Raw genomic sequence first — 12,606 nt, 5'->3', positions numbered from 1 at the left:
TTGTTCTCACAACAGTGAAAGAAAAAGGTATTTACTCTTAAAAAAAAAATTCAGACTTAATAATATAAAGAAAGAAAATTATTACCAAAGTCTAGATTAGAAACTACTTTGCTTGTTTTGCCATGTTTAGGTATGTCTAGTCTGGTCTTCTCTGCTTCACTGCAGTTTATAAAATAATAGTAAGTATATGGCACTTTCGTTTACACTTTCAGTTATAATGGTACCTAATCTAATTAAGTCCAAGAATAAAAATGTTGTTGTTAAGGTAGCCTTTACAAACAGAGTACAATTAACTCAACTCTCAATACCGTAGTTTCCTTAATATGGAAAATGTCTTAGAATACATACACTTACACATGTGTCTACATATCCTTAACTCCCACGGCTTAATTCAATTAATACTATTAAATCTTTAATGCTTAGCTTCAAAGGCTTTTTTAAATTTTTAATAGCTCTCATAGGTTAGCACGAACGTTTTAAGTCTTTCTACTATATTTTAAATAAACTGCTCTTTTCTTTCCGCTTTGATGTTTGCCTTTCTGACAACCCTATACTCTGTGAAGCTCCTGGAACTTTGTTTTCTGTGAAATTATGACATTACAGACTCAAAAAGATATGTTAATCACTGAGCTGTAATCACGGATTTTTTTTTCCCCTCTCACCTGCCCTCTGGGCTGGGAGTTGGCAATGGAATCACTTTAATCAAAACAATGTAGAAAGCCAGGAGGAGAGAGGATGCAATCGGGAGGGATGGGGCTCTTATTTGCATCTGTTCAGCATGCAAGCGGCAGGCGGGGCTTAATTCTCTTTTACTCTGTTTTCCCATGAAAGGAGAAAATGCAAAAGCCACCACATGTTATTAGAATAGTTAAAATAGGCGTTTTGACAAAAGAGAGTTGAGATTCATGGAAGCATTTAAAGATGCATCTGTTGCACAAGCTTGATAGGCACAAAATGTGTTTTTAATGTAGACTTTGCCAGTGCCAACAGCATTACCACTAATAAATTTGGTCACCTAAAGCTCCGATTCATAGATACATGTTGTACACAGACAGGCACACATATATCTATAATTTACCACTTCTGCTATCTGGTAAAAGTGCCACTGTAAGCACATTGTGCTGACAGCAAGGTAACTTCCACCAGTGCGTTTCTCCCCTTCCCTTCCTCTCTGTCCCTCCAGACCCCCCCACCTTTGACAGCTCCATTCCTAAACTTTGAATTTGTGAGACAAAAAGTGTGGTGGCATATTTCAGGCCTTTCTATAAAGCATAAACTAAAAAAGGAAAAAGAAAGGCGCAGACTTTCATCCACCTCTAACGTTCATTTTTCTTCTGAATAAGAAAAAGAAATCCCTTCTTAAAACAAAACTAAAAATCAGCATTTCCATGGACAAGAAAAAGCACTATAGTATTATATACACTACTCAAGATGACTTTAAAAAAATTAAAAACTGGCTCTGTCTCAAGGCATCCAGACACAATTTCGTGGAAGCACGTACATAAACAAAACTCCCTCTGCATTCCAGATTTCAAGCATGTTTCTTGCATTTACACCTGGGAAACTAACAGCACTAAAACCTGATGTGGTATATTCCACACTGACTGTAAGTCAACGACCAGTCCCAGATCACCAGATCCCTCCCACGTTCAAAGTCAAGTACGTGCTTCCATACTTTGCTCCATCTAGACCATAAGCTGCAGAACAGAAAACCCTCATAAAGCATATTAAAAACAGTCTAATGAAGACAATCTACAAAAGTATCCTGCTGTTCTTCACCTCTTCAACATTTCAGCAGCCTGGAACATGGAGAGAACAAGAGAGCTCCGACCACACAGAGCCCTCCCCAGCATCGCATGTCTGCAATTATAGAACATGTTCTGCCTTTTAAAGCCGATGTAAATACTCTCTTGGAGACATCCTATGTTTGTATTGTTGTGAAATTAAATATATGCAGACACCAATAGTTGGCAGATAGACACCAAAATGTCAATTATGCTATTCAGTCTGCTTAAACCAGACAGTTAGGCAAAAGGAGATTATTCACTAGGTAGTCAAATGTAAAAAAAAAAGGCAGACATTTCAGTCTGTCTCAGTGTTTCACAAAGGGGTCAGCGATTTGTAAATTTTAAATGCGACACTTAAGCAGTTTTGCAGACTAAAAAAACCCCTCACATCCTTTGATGATATACCTCAGTGCTTCTCTGCAATAAAACAGTTTAAGAGCGATTTTGCTGTCACACGACCTTTTATAATTCAGCCTCTCTAAAATTTAAGAATTCTGAAAACCAAGTAAATAAAAACAATTATAAACATTACTTTATTTTACTTACTTACTAAATCTTCCCAAGAGAATTAGCAAACACATAAACACAAATATCTTTCAGAGGAGCCACCCAAGTACTAATCTTTTAAAACCTTCAGAAAGCAGTTGCTTTGCTGAAAAAGTATAAAAAACATGGGCTGCATAATTATAGTGCAAAACAGACTTCCTGTTCTTCTGAGTAGCATGTAGAAATTTCTGCTTTAAAAATATACATAAGAAAGTTCTAGAGATTCCCCAAAACTACAATTACAATCTTAAATATTGATTTCTGATCTGCATTTGCTTACTTCTAAGAAAAGTACTTGGTGTCAACCCTATGCTATCTATCTAAAAACATTCCAATGACGCATTATCTTTACTTTCTGAGAAACACTCTCCTAAATTGGTAGACAAAGTTTAACTTAATGAACTCTGCTCAACGACAGCAGCAAAAAAATAGCAACACTTCTCATCAGTAATAAGCATTCCAAGCCCTTAAAAAAAAAAATCACTGCAAGCAGCATAATATTACAAGAAGCAATCATAAAACCATGCAATAAGCCAGGATGGGCTCAGAAGGCAAATATTTCATGAGATAACAGAACAGATGCGAGTCTTATGCTTTCAAACGGTCATTACAGAGAGAGGTTTTTATCAAATGATTAAATACCTGGGCAGGGCCATTTTAAAGCTTCACCAGATCTTCCCTGGATCTGAATATTGCTGGAAATGCACAATTCAGATCTTTCTCTAAACAGACATTCCTATTCACATTCCAGCAGCGTCACAAAATGGTAGGGTGTTTTACTGATTAATTAGCTAACTGAATAATTAAAACTATTAAATTTCTGTTTTTCAAATAATAATTCAAGTGCTTTCCTTTACATATAGCACATGACAGAGTACATTCTGCTTAACCATCCATCAGAGCACAGGCAGACATACTGAAATAGTTCTATTTAGAACTGAAGGATGAGGATTTATTAATGATCTTCAATTTTGGCTGATTTCATAGCGTTAGAGAACAGGCTAGATCACACGTCTGTGCCTTCCTGCTGTTGTCACAAGCCTCACCCCTGTCCAAGCAGAGTGGAAAGTTAGTACAAAGGGAGCTGCTGCACCAATGGGGTCACCAGATTTGGCTGAAGAAATTCTGCTAAAAGGAAAAAAATAAATAAAAATAAGGAGAATGACAAAACTAAAATGCTGCTTGGGGCCTGTTCACCCAGTCAGCAACACAGAATTAGTCACTTGAGAAAAGATTTCCTACCTACCAGGAAAGCTGTTTGAGGGAGTCTCTCAAGCCTGCATGTCAGGGGAGGAAGTTGCCTTTAAAAATACTTTGTTTTGCTTTTCCCTAAGGAATACCAGAACTGTATATATCAGTTATTTTAGTGGGTTTTGACCATGAGGCCCTACAAACAAAGGTCTTATTTGTGAACTGTACAATCCTCACACCAGTGAGCAATTACTCATGCGATTAGTCCCAATGAAGTCAGAAGAACTGTTTGAGAGAGAAATTGCTTGCCAACCTAAGGGCTGCACAATCAGAAAAAATATATAACAAAACCACAGAGGGGGATAAAACGCATCTGACAAAAACTACCATCAAGAAATAGCTGGTGACAGATTGTTATTTAAGTAGAAGGAAGTGATTTAAACAGTCAGGAGCAGTTGTAATAAGATTATTCTCTATTAAGATTCTTAAAATGTCTTTGTTCTAGCAAAGCTATGAAAAGACCATTGCCCTTGTAAAGGTTCAGAAACTACTAAATTGATGTTAAGTCTAGAAATTAACATGATTTCAAAGAGAGCAAAGAAAAAACTGTAAAAGAAAATCCCTGACATCATTAGCACCTTTGGTGCATGTCAACATTTTTACCTGGCATGGGTACAATGCACATTGTGGTATTTCTTGGTGGCAAAACTCAATCAAAGAAAACAGACCCAACAAACAGAAATGCAGAGCGAGTTCTGTTTTTTAAATAATGAAAAGGATCAGTTTGATTTTAGAAGGCATTTCATTATGTGACATATACAGAAATGCAGGAAGGTCTCTATCAAGTTATACTGCAGGGAGATTACAGCAACATCTGGCTGTTGAATTTCCCTAGAGAAACAGATGTGACATTTTAGCCCCGATCCTCTCACTCCATCATCTATCTTTAAGATAACTTCTAGAACAGGCCCAAATATTGGCCATAACTATTGCTACTCTGAAAAACAGGTCTTCCAATTTCCATCTTGAAGGATGGCCATAACACATCTCCAGGTAAGGTGTCTGGCATGTTTTTAAACTAATAAGCAGCTCTGAACTTAAAAAAAGAAAAAAAATTACTTAATTTGTAGAAGTATTGTTCATTGTCCCGCACTACTAGCACTGTAAGCATAAAAGAGCAAATGATTCACAGATGAATATTTTACTGAAAGGGATATAACAGAAATTTCCATTGAAAAAGAACATCCACCAAAATACTGGGTCTAAAGGTGATCAAATCTGTGCCATAGGAAACATGTACATGACCCAACTGGGGAGAGAAACCAGGAATCCTATTCAAATAAGCACTGAACCAGATGTAAACATGTGCAAAGTACAGGGAAATTATGAGGGCAAGAAAATAGGAGGAGACAGAGAGAAGTCTAAAAAAGAAAAGACAAGTTGGACCTTTTCTACAGAAGCAAATTGCATGCAAGTGTATTCCTGCTTGGGTCACCCCCCAAAACTATTCTACTTCTCATGCCTTGCACATTTAGTATATTTTTATCATATAGTTACATGACAGAAGACTCAGATAACATTAATATAATAGCAACAACATTAGACAACATTAATATAATAGCATTTGGAGGAAAGACAGGAGCGGCCAGCAATGTGGCAGAAAACTGCAGAAGTCTCACACAAAAATTTCAACTAATTACTTCAGGCAGCTCAGGGAGCTCTACTCCTAACCACGGAAGAACAACTACGTGAAAATAAATGGTGTGCGCCAGGACAACAAGACATGCAGTGCTGGAGATCTGTTAGAACTTCAACCAGCCACCTCCACCATAAAACTCAGATAAGCGGTGCCTCCGAGGCAGAGCTCATGGGTCAGGTTCTGGGCTGGGACTGGTTTTACCCAGTGGTGCTGCCAGAGCCAGCCGCGCTGCACTGACCGCGGGGACCAGCGCGCGCCTGGGCTCTCTGCTCCATGCTCACGTTTCCCACCTGGAAAGAGCCGGCTTTTGCAAGTCGGAGCGCAAGCCAAGGCACAGGCAGCGTGAACGGACCAGGTCTGACCTTGAACGTGAGCTCAAGGCACTAGTAAGAGGCATTTGTGTTAACAGGCCTGGGTGACATGAAAACAGATATACACACTATTAACAATTAATGCAGTACAGGGCATTGGTTCAGAGATCAATCTTTAAGCTACATTTTTGTAAAAATAATAAAAAAGAGAGCTAAAAATTATCTATGCAAAAAAAAAGCATTTCACTAAGCACAGTGATTCAAAGTAGTATTTCCACGTAAAAATGCACAACAGCAAATTACAAACCAAATTCTGGTAAATATCTCCAGTTGCCAGTGACATTGCAACTAGAATCACACAATGTCCTGAGTTGGAAAGGACTCACAAGGATCGAGTCCAACTCCTGTCCCTGCATAAAAAAACACAGAATACTTTTATACCAATTTTCTAATTAGTATAATCCTTCATATAAACTTCACTATTAGATATTTACATGCATTTAACTTTTTGTGGTAACTCTGAACATATATAATAGTTTGAAGGAACTCAATCTCAGTAATTTAAGCTACTCTCTCCTTAAAAAGTGCCTATGATCTCTAGTTACCTAAAAACCCCCACACCTTAGAACTGTATGATCTAACTATTTTGAATTTTATCATTAGTTTGGAATACAGTCATAAAGTCAACCAAATCCCAAATTTGAAAACCAAAAGCAAAACCAATATCAGCAAAATGATAAATAAGCAATACCAGCTTTTCCGTTGCTTTCTGACTCCTGCACCACTCACCAAGAGGCTCAACTGCGACAACCGCTTGGTTCTAAAGTCATCCTGGAGCTTAGTTTCTGAACTCACTTATTCTGACATACAAGCATTCTAAATTCCAGTCCCCTCCCCCCACCAGAACAGGAAAGCAATCCTGTAACAGCCACCTAAACTGATTAATTCTGGGACTTTTTATGGTCTACTATTCAGCACATAGCAGTATGTAACCAAGCTGCAGAATACCAGTGCTAACAGACCTACAATTAGAGCTAGCAGGTTTTATTCGAGAGGACAGCATACGTGTTGTTCTCCTCCACGGTGTCTCATGCCTTCTTAATGAGCAGCCTGGCTACTGGAATACACAAAAAAAACCCGCTGTTCTTTGAAGCACTTAAGACAGCAGGATACGGGTACGTTTCGATACTTTCCCTGCACAGATCAGAGCAAGGGAAAGTGGAAAAAGCACATTACAGATGTTCATACAAACCAAGCACCTTTCATTTTCTATTAGCAAGATCCCAAGAGACAGTTTAGCGCTCTCCAAATATGGCACTGGAAGACTGGGAAGTTGCTTCCTGAGTACCAGTCATTAAATAAAGATTTTAGAGTAACATGTTCTTCTAGACCAGGCAAAACCAATAGCCATTTCCCCATCCTACATAATGAGACCTAAGAAAAAACAGGATTGTGAAAATCATAGCTACTCTGTATTTCTCCTAAACCAGATTATCATTTAATGATTTCTCTCTCAAAAAGAAAACCACAGAAACAAAACACCAATTTCTCTATCAAGAAAAACTATCAGCATTTTTATGAAGTAACAAATCAGGCCTTTGCAATTCACAGCAGTGATCCAAGATTTGAGGCTTTTTAAAAGCTCCAAGTTTTAAAGCAATCAAACAGCTGACAGATGGAACAAAATTAGCATGATTAACCAGTTATGTAAATAATGATGCGGTCAGTATGAGCTGAATTCATTTATGCTCATTGCATTATACAGCACTGTTTGCACTGGACATAAGATGTTTGTCAACTATTCATTAAAAATGACTGTAGGAATAATGGACGTGAAAAACAACATGAGCGTTACCATCCAGGCTACCTGACAACCAGCTCTCAGGTATCTCTTCTCCTGTTAGGACAAGATCATCAGGTAACTCGCAGATTGGATTTTTCTTGCCCAAATATTATCCAACACTACTTAACTCTTACCTAGAGAACAGGTCCATTATTTTTTTTTTCTAAAGAGATAGGCCCACTCTGTTAGTATGTCATTCTATCTCATTTCTTAAAGGCAGATATTAGTTTTCATTTGTCAGCACGTGTAAAAGTCAAGAACCGTCCTCGCAGAGGGATGATGTCACACAGTTACTTGATGGCATCAAGGAAGTTCCAATCAGCACCTGTAAGTCAAACTTCCTGAAGTAAAACTTGCCATCAATTCAGCCTTATCAGAATTAGTCTCCAAGAATGCATACTCATGGTTAGTTTGTTCTTGATAATTTTCGATAACGCAGTTAAATATTTAATATGTGGAAGATTATCTCTCAAACTCTATCTAGCTAGTTTGCCATTACCTCGAGTTTATAAAATAAAATTTATCAAAAGTTTTGAATCTTCACGATAAAACACTGTATACGAGTTTGTTCAAAATAGTGTATCCGAGAATCAGCCAAAACAAACATATTTGAAGTACTTCCTAAATAGGCTGCATTTTGCTAAAGATAACATTACAATGTATTTATAATCAAAAATCATCCTAAGACCCCATATTTTACATCCTAACAATCTCATTTTCTATGACCTCGTCTCGCACAAAACACAGCAACACATTGGAATTATGCAAGAGTTCCATATTACCATAAAACATGTATTTCAGCAGAGAGAATAATAAAACTTAATCCTGTGGCCTGATTTGCATTTTGAACTCCTAAAGTCAGCCTCTACGGTCCATAACATCCGCAAGACACCTTGACAATCTGAACAAGCATTTTAGGCCTCCTGTTGAAAATGTACACATATAATTCAGGATACTTAGTAGATTAAGGAAAATAAACATATCTGATTGATGTAAATTTTAAATATAACTTAGCTTTTCAGATCAGTAATGATGCCATACTTAAGAAGCAGGAGGGGGAAGCATTATAACGTCCATTGGCCAAATAAAACCAAGACCAATTGTTATCAATATGGCTTTAAAACAGGAAACTTCCATTGTAGGCAACTGTGATAATTCTTGTTTTGATATGTTTCACAGCAACAATACTGCTTAATGTAATACAGCACATTGACTATCCAAGAGTAATCTGTAGCATCAAAGGTACTGCAGGTAAAGATGGGAGGGGGGGAGGGAATTAAATATATATATATATATATATGTATAAAATTAACGATTAAAAACAATTAAAGCACTACTATCCATCTTCCAAACGGACTGTGTTACTGAAAAAAATAAATAAATAACATGAATCCCACACCACCAGAATTAAGGTTCATAAGGCGGCAGAGAGGTGATGGACAGGGCGAAGCAGCGGCCCCCGCAGCCAGGACCCCCCCCGGCACAGGCCGCCATCCCCAGGTGGATCCAGGGACGCGGCCGGTCCCATCGCCCGGCCCGGCACCGCAGGCCAAACTTTCGGCCGGCGGCGAAAGCCCTTCCGGGGGCTGCCAGGCCGGAGCACCCCGAGAGGCGAAGGGCCGGGGCGATCGTGTCCCCCCCTCCAGCCCCGGCAGCACCGACCCGGCGGGGCCCGGAGGCGCGTTCCCCGCTGCCGCGGCCCCGCCGCCGGGCTGCCATGACGGGCAGGAACTGTTGCTGCCCACCCCGCCGAGACAACAAAGGCCACCCCGGGCCCCCGCCGGGGCTGCCCCGCCGGCCGCCCCACACCCCACGGCGCCCCCCGGCCCCGCCCCACCTGCCCCGGCCCCGCGGCCTCGGCCGCCGCCCCAGCCCCGCAACCGGCCGGCGGGCCCGCTCCCTGCCCGCGGGGAGGCCTGGAGCCCCGGGGGGCCCTTCCCGCGCCCACCCCGCACCCCGACGCTGAGGGGAAAGGCGGGGGGAGGCTCTTCCGCCGCCGCCGCCGTCCGTCCATCCCTCCCCTCCCGCCCTAAGCGACCCGCGGCTCCCAGACTGACCTGGCGCTGCGTGCGGAGGGTGCGGGAGGAGCGGGGAAGGGGCCGTGGGAGGCGCGGAAGGGGGTGTCCCGGTGCCCGGCCGCCGCCGCTGCCGCCTCTGGCTGGGTTTGACACCCACACGCACCATCCAACATGGCGGCGGCCGGGGGGAGGCGGCGGAGGAGGCGGAACCGGCGGCCGCGCGCGCCCCCGAGGCGCGGCCCCGGCCCAGGCGCGGCGAGGGGAAGGGGACGAGCGGGGAGGGGGAGCTGTGGCTCCGGCCTGCGCTGCCCGGCCCCGCCGCCGCCCGCCCAGGGGACAGCGAGCTGTCCCCTCCTTCCTCACTCGCCGCCGCCGGCCATGGCGGGCGCTGCCGGGTCTCCTCACAGCCAGGCCCGCCGGCCCCGCGGCGCTTCCGCCTGAGGAGGGGCAGGGGCAGGCAGGCAGCACCCCGGGAAACGGCCCGGCTGTTGTTCAGGCCGTGTTTGGTTGAAGGAAAACGCTTGGGGAGCCCCCTCCTCGCCCAGATCTCCGAGGGGAAACTGACCTGGGACGGGGAAGCCGTCATTTTCTGTTGGGAGAGGGATCCCCCAAGAGCAGGGCCCTGGGCTGGTTACCAGGCGCCAAAGCATCTCCTACCACCTCACACAGTGCGGTTACCACACCTTCCCCCTCCCGACAAGGCCACCAGTACAAAATAATAGCATTTATGGATCAGAGGACACTTGGGGAGAGTGGGAGGGAGGTTTCTGGTCAACACACTCAGTGATGAGGAAGGGGAGCTCACGGGAGACAACAACGTGAACATGGCAGGAGGTGCCGGGTGGGCTGGAGCTCACGTCCTCCCCTCTGGGGACAACTAAACCTGTGTCCGGGATCGCAGACTGGGGGAGGTTCGTGGTCTCATTGCCAGTGCTCTGAATGTATTTGTTCCCATCGTAAAACCATGAGACAATTCAAGGAAACGGGACGTGGCTGTTGGGGAGACGGCCAGGGTTGCTGCGGGTCAGGAGAGAAGCTGGTTTGCAGGGCTGTGATCGTGTTACAGTTGGCTCCGGGCAGTGCTACCAGTCATTTAAAACCCAAATTCTTGAGGAATCTTGCCTTACTAAAGCATAACAAAGTAAACTCAGAGCAAAACCCAGTTTATAAGGTATTGCTTTTCAAGGGAAAGGAAGGTCAAGCCAAGCACTGCAAACTTCCAGCCCAGCCCTTTCTCCCATGGAGTCAGTAGCAAAATTCCTGCTGACCTCCAGAGGAGACAGATCGGGGTTTAAATACAGAAGAACGGGGACTGCAGTGAAACACCAAGTAAGCTGCATTAAAAGCAACTTGTTTAGAAATGCTGCAAGTTCAAATGCTTTGAATACCATCTGGTTGCTGGGAAGCCAAGTGTTCTGCAGCTATCTGTGATGCCGGCTTAGCTGTTAACCTTGAGCTAGGCAGAATAAAATTCTGGGTGAAAAAAATCAAGGATCGGCACACATCTGATGCTATCAGCAGGAGCTGAAAGAATGCTTCCCCTTTTTCTTTAGAAGAAAACAGCAATGATGGAAAGCTAATGTTTCTGGGCACGTTCATTAATCCTAATGATTAGGTGCTGACAGCTCTAAAGAACGAGAAGAAAGCTCTTGGTTAAAATAAAATGGGAAGAACAAGATCATTCTTGCTGCCTGTCTTCCTTCCAGGTCTGGGCAGACAACGCTCCGAAGCAGGAGGCGGCTTCCTCTCCATTCCCAGCTCCATCCCAGGTGTCTCCGTTTACAGCACCAGCGTATGAATCAATGAACCCAGCAAAGAGCTCCTGCAGCTGGCACGCCTGTATCAACAAAACTCTATTTTCCATCAACCAGATCAAGCCACTTAGTGCAAGCAAAACAAGCCGGCCGAGTAAAATTATACTTTTAAAAATATTTTTTTATTACACTCATGTTAATGGCTTAAATCACAGCATTCCTGCTGCACTGGTCAGGTACCTGACTGATAGAGCTTCACCAGGCTACAAAGTGACCATCCCTTCTGATGGTCCCCTGAGGACATCCACAGTGAGAGAGGGCTCCTGGCAGTGGATCTATGGCCCTTGTTTTGAATTAACAACAGGACGTCGCTGTGATTTGTCACATGATTTTAAAGCCAGGAGCTAGTGCAGAAAACTTCCCATCGGGGCGCTGCCCATCTCTCTCTCAAGCAGGCTGTACCACGCCTTGGATGTTGACCCAACTCACTATCAAATCCCAGCCCACAACATTTCAGCTGTGTTGGCAGAGCCAGAGTTCAAGGCCATTATTCAGAAAATGACTTCACCATCAGAAGCCGATGGCAGTGTCACCTCCCTGGTAGCTGCTCCAGCGGCAGAACAGTCCACACAGAGAAAGCAGATGGCAGCAGCAAATCCAGTGAGTGGGAGTCAAGGGGCTGTTGCATGGCAGAGAGCAGGAGGAAGATGAGCAGCGCTGCAGCACGATGTCTGCCACGCGAGAGACTCTCCTAGCAAAGACAAAGCGGGTGCAAACCCCCAGCTCTGCCCTCCCACCTTACCTAGCAAAGAGCCACTGCCAGGAAGCCCCAGGAGGGCCTGTTCCACAGCCATAATGTGAATATCGCCCACACAGCAACTACCGCCACGTGGGGCCGAGCACACCACTAATTAGCTAATGAGTTTGTTCCAAATGTCTGCGAGTGACAACAGGAATGGGGCTTGAAAAGCAATGAACAATGACAAGTACGTTCATCTCTTCTCGCTGACCCCAGGCCCGCATTAACAAATAGGTCACAAACAACAGTGCTTTACAGTGATCTAATCCGCCAGCCATATGTCGGCTGACCGAAAAAATACAGGGAAAAAAAAAAAAGCACTATGCAGAGAACACCAAAAAGCTCCACAAAAATTCTAAGGAAAACTTGATAAATATATCCCTGCAGTTTGAAATTTGATTTCCTCACTCTATTGTTTCTCATTTCCTGAGAGCTGGCTCGATGGATCACATTTTCTGCTGCTGTCTCCAGTGCTTGTAACCAAACAAGACTGAATCTCATTACCCTGATGCATGGCTCTAACCGTATGCAATCCAATCTCCAAATAACAGTCATTTTTGCTCCATTATCGATTTTCCTTCCCACTTCTAAACTATAGGTCTTCAAAGGAATCAATTTGAAAATAGAGACTAGCATCCTCTAACACAGGTGTGTTTAA

At 43.5% G+C, this 12,606-nt stretch overlaps 1 protein-coding gene across 1 annotated transcript in view; it reads right to left on the bottom strand.

Moving 5' to 3' along the window:
• Positions 1–9,573, bottom strand: part of EPN2 (epsin 2) — a 42,845-nt gene extending 33,272 nt beyond the window's left edge. Inside the window, exon 1 of the mRNA XM_080354274.1 lies at positions 9,435–9,573. The gene's annotated coding sequence lies outside the window, so the exon portion shown is untranslated. The remainder of the gene's footprint in view (positions 1–9,434) is intronic.
• Between the last annotated feature and the right edge of the window lie 3,033 nt (positions 9,574–12,606).

This window comes from Nesoenas mayeri, assembly GCF_963082525.1.
Source record: "Nesoenas mayeri genome assembly, chromosome: 15".
Taxonomy (NCBI): domain Eukaryota; kingdom Metazoa; phylum Chordata; class Aves; order Columbiformes; family Columbidae; genus Nesoenas; species Nesoenas mayeri.
Note: the sequence above shows the minus strand (reverse complement) of the source record. Positions and strands in the feature narration are given on the sequence as shown.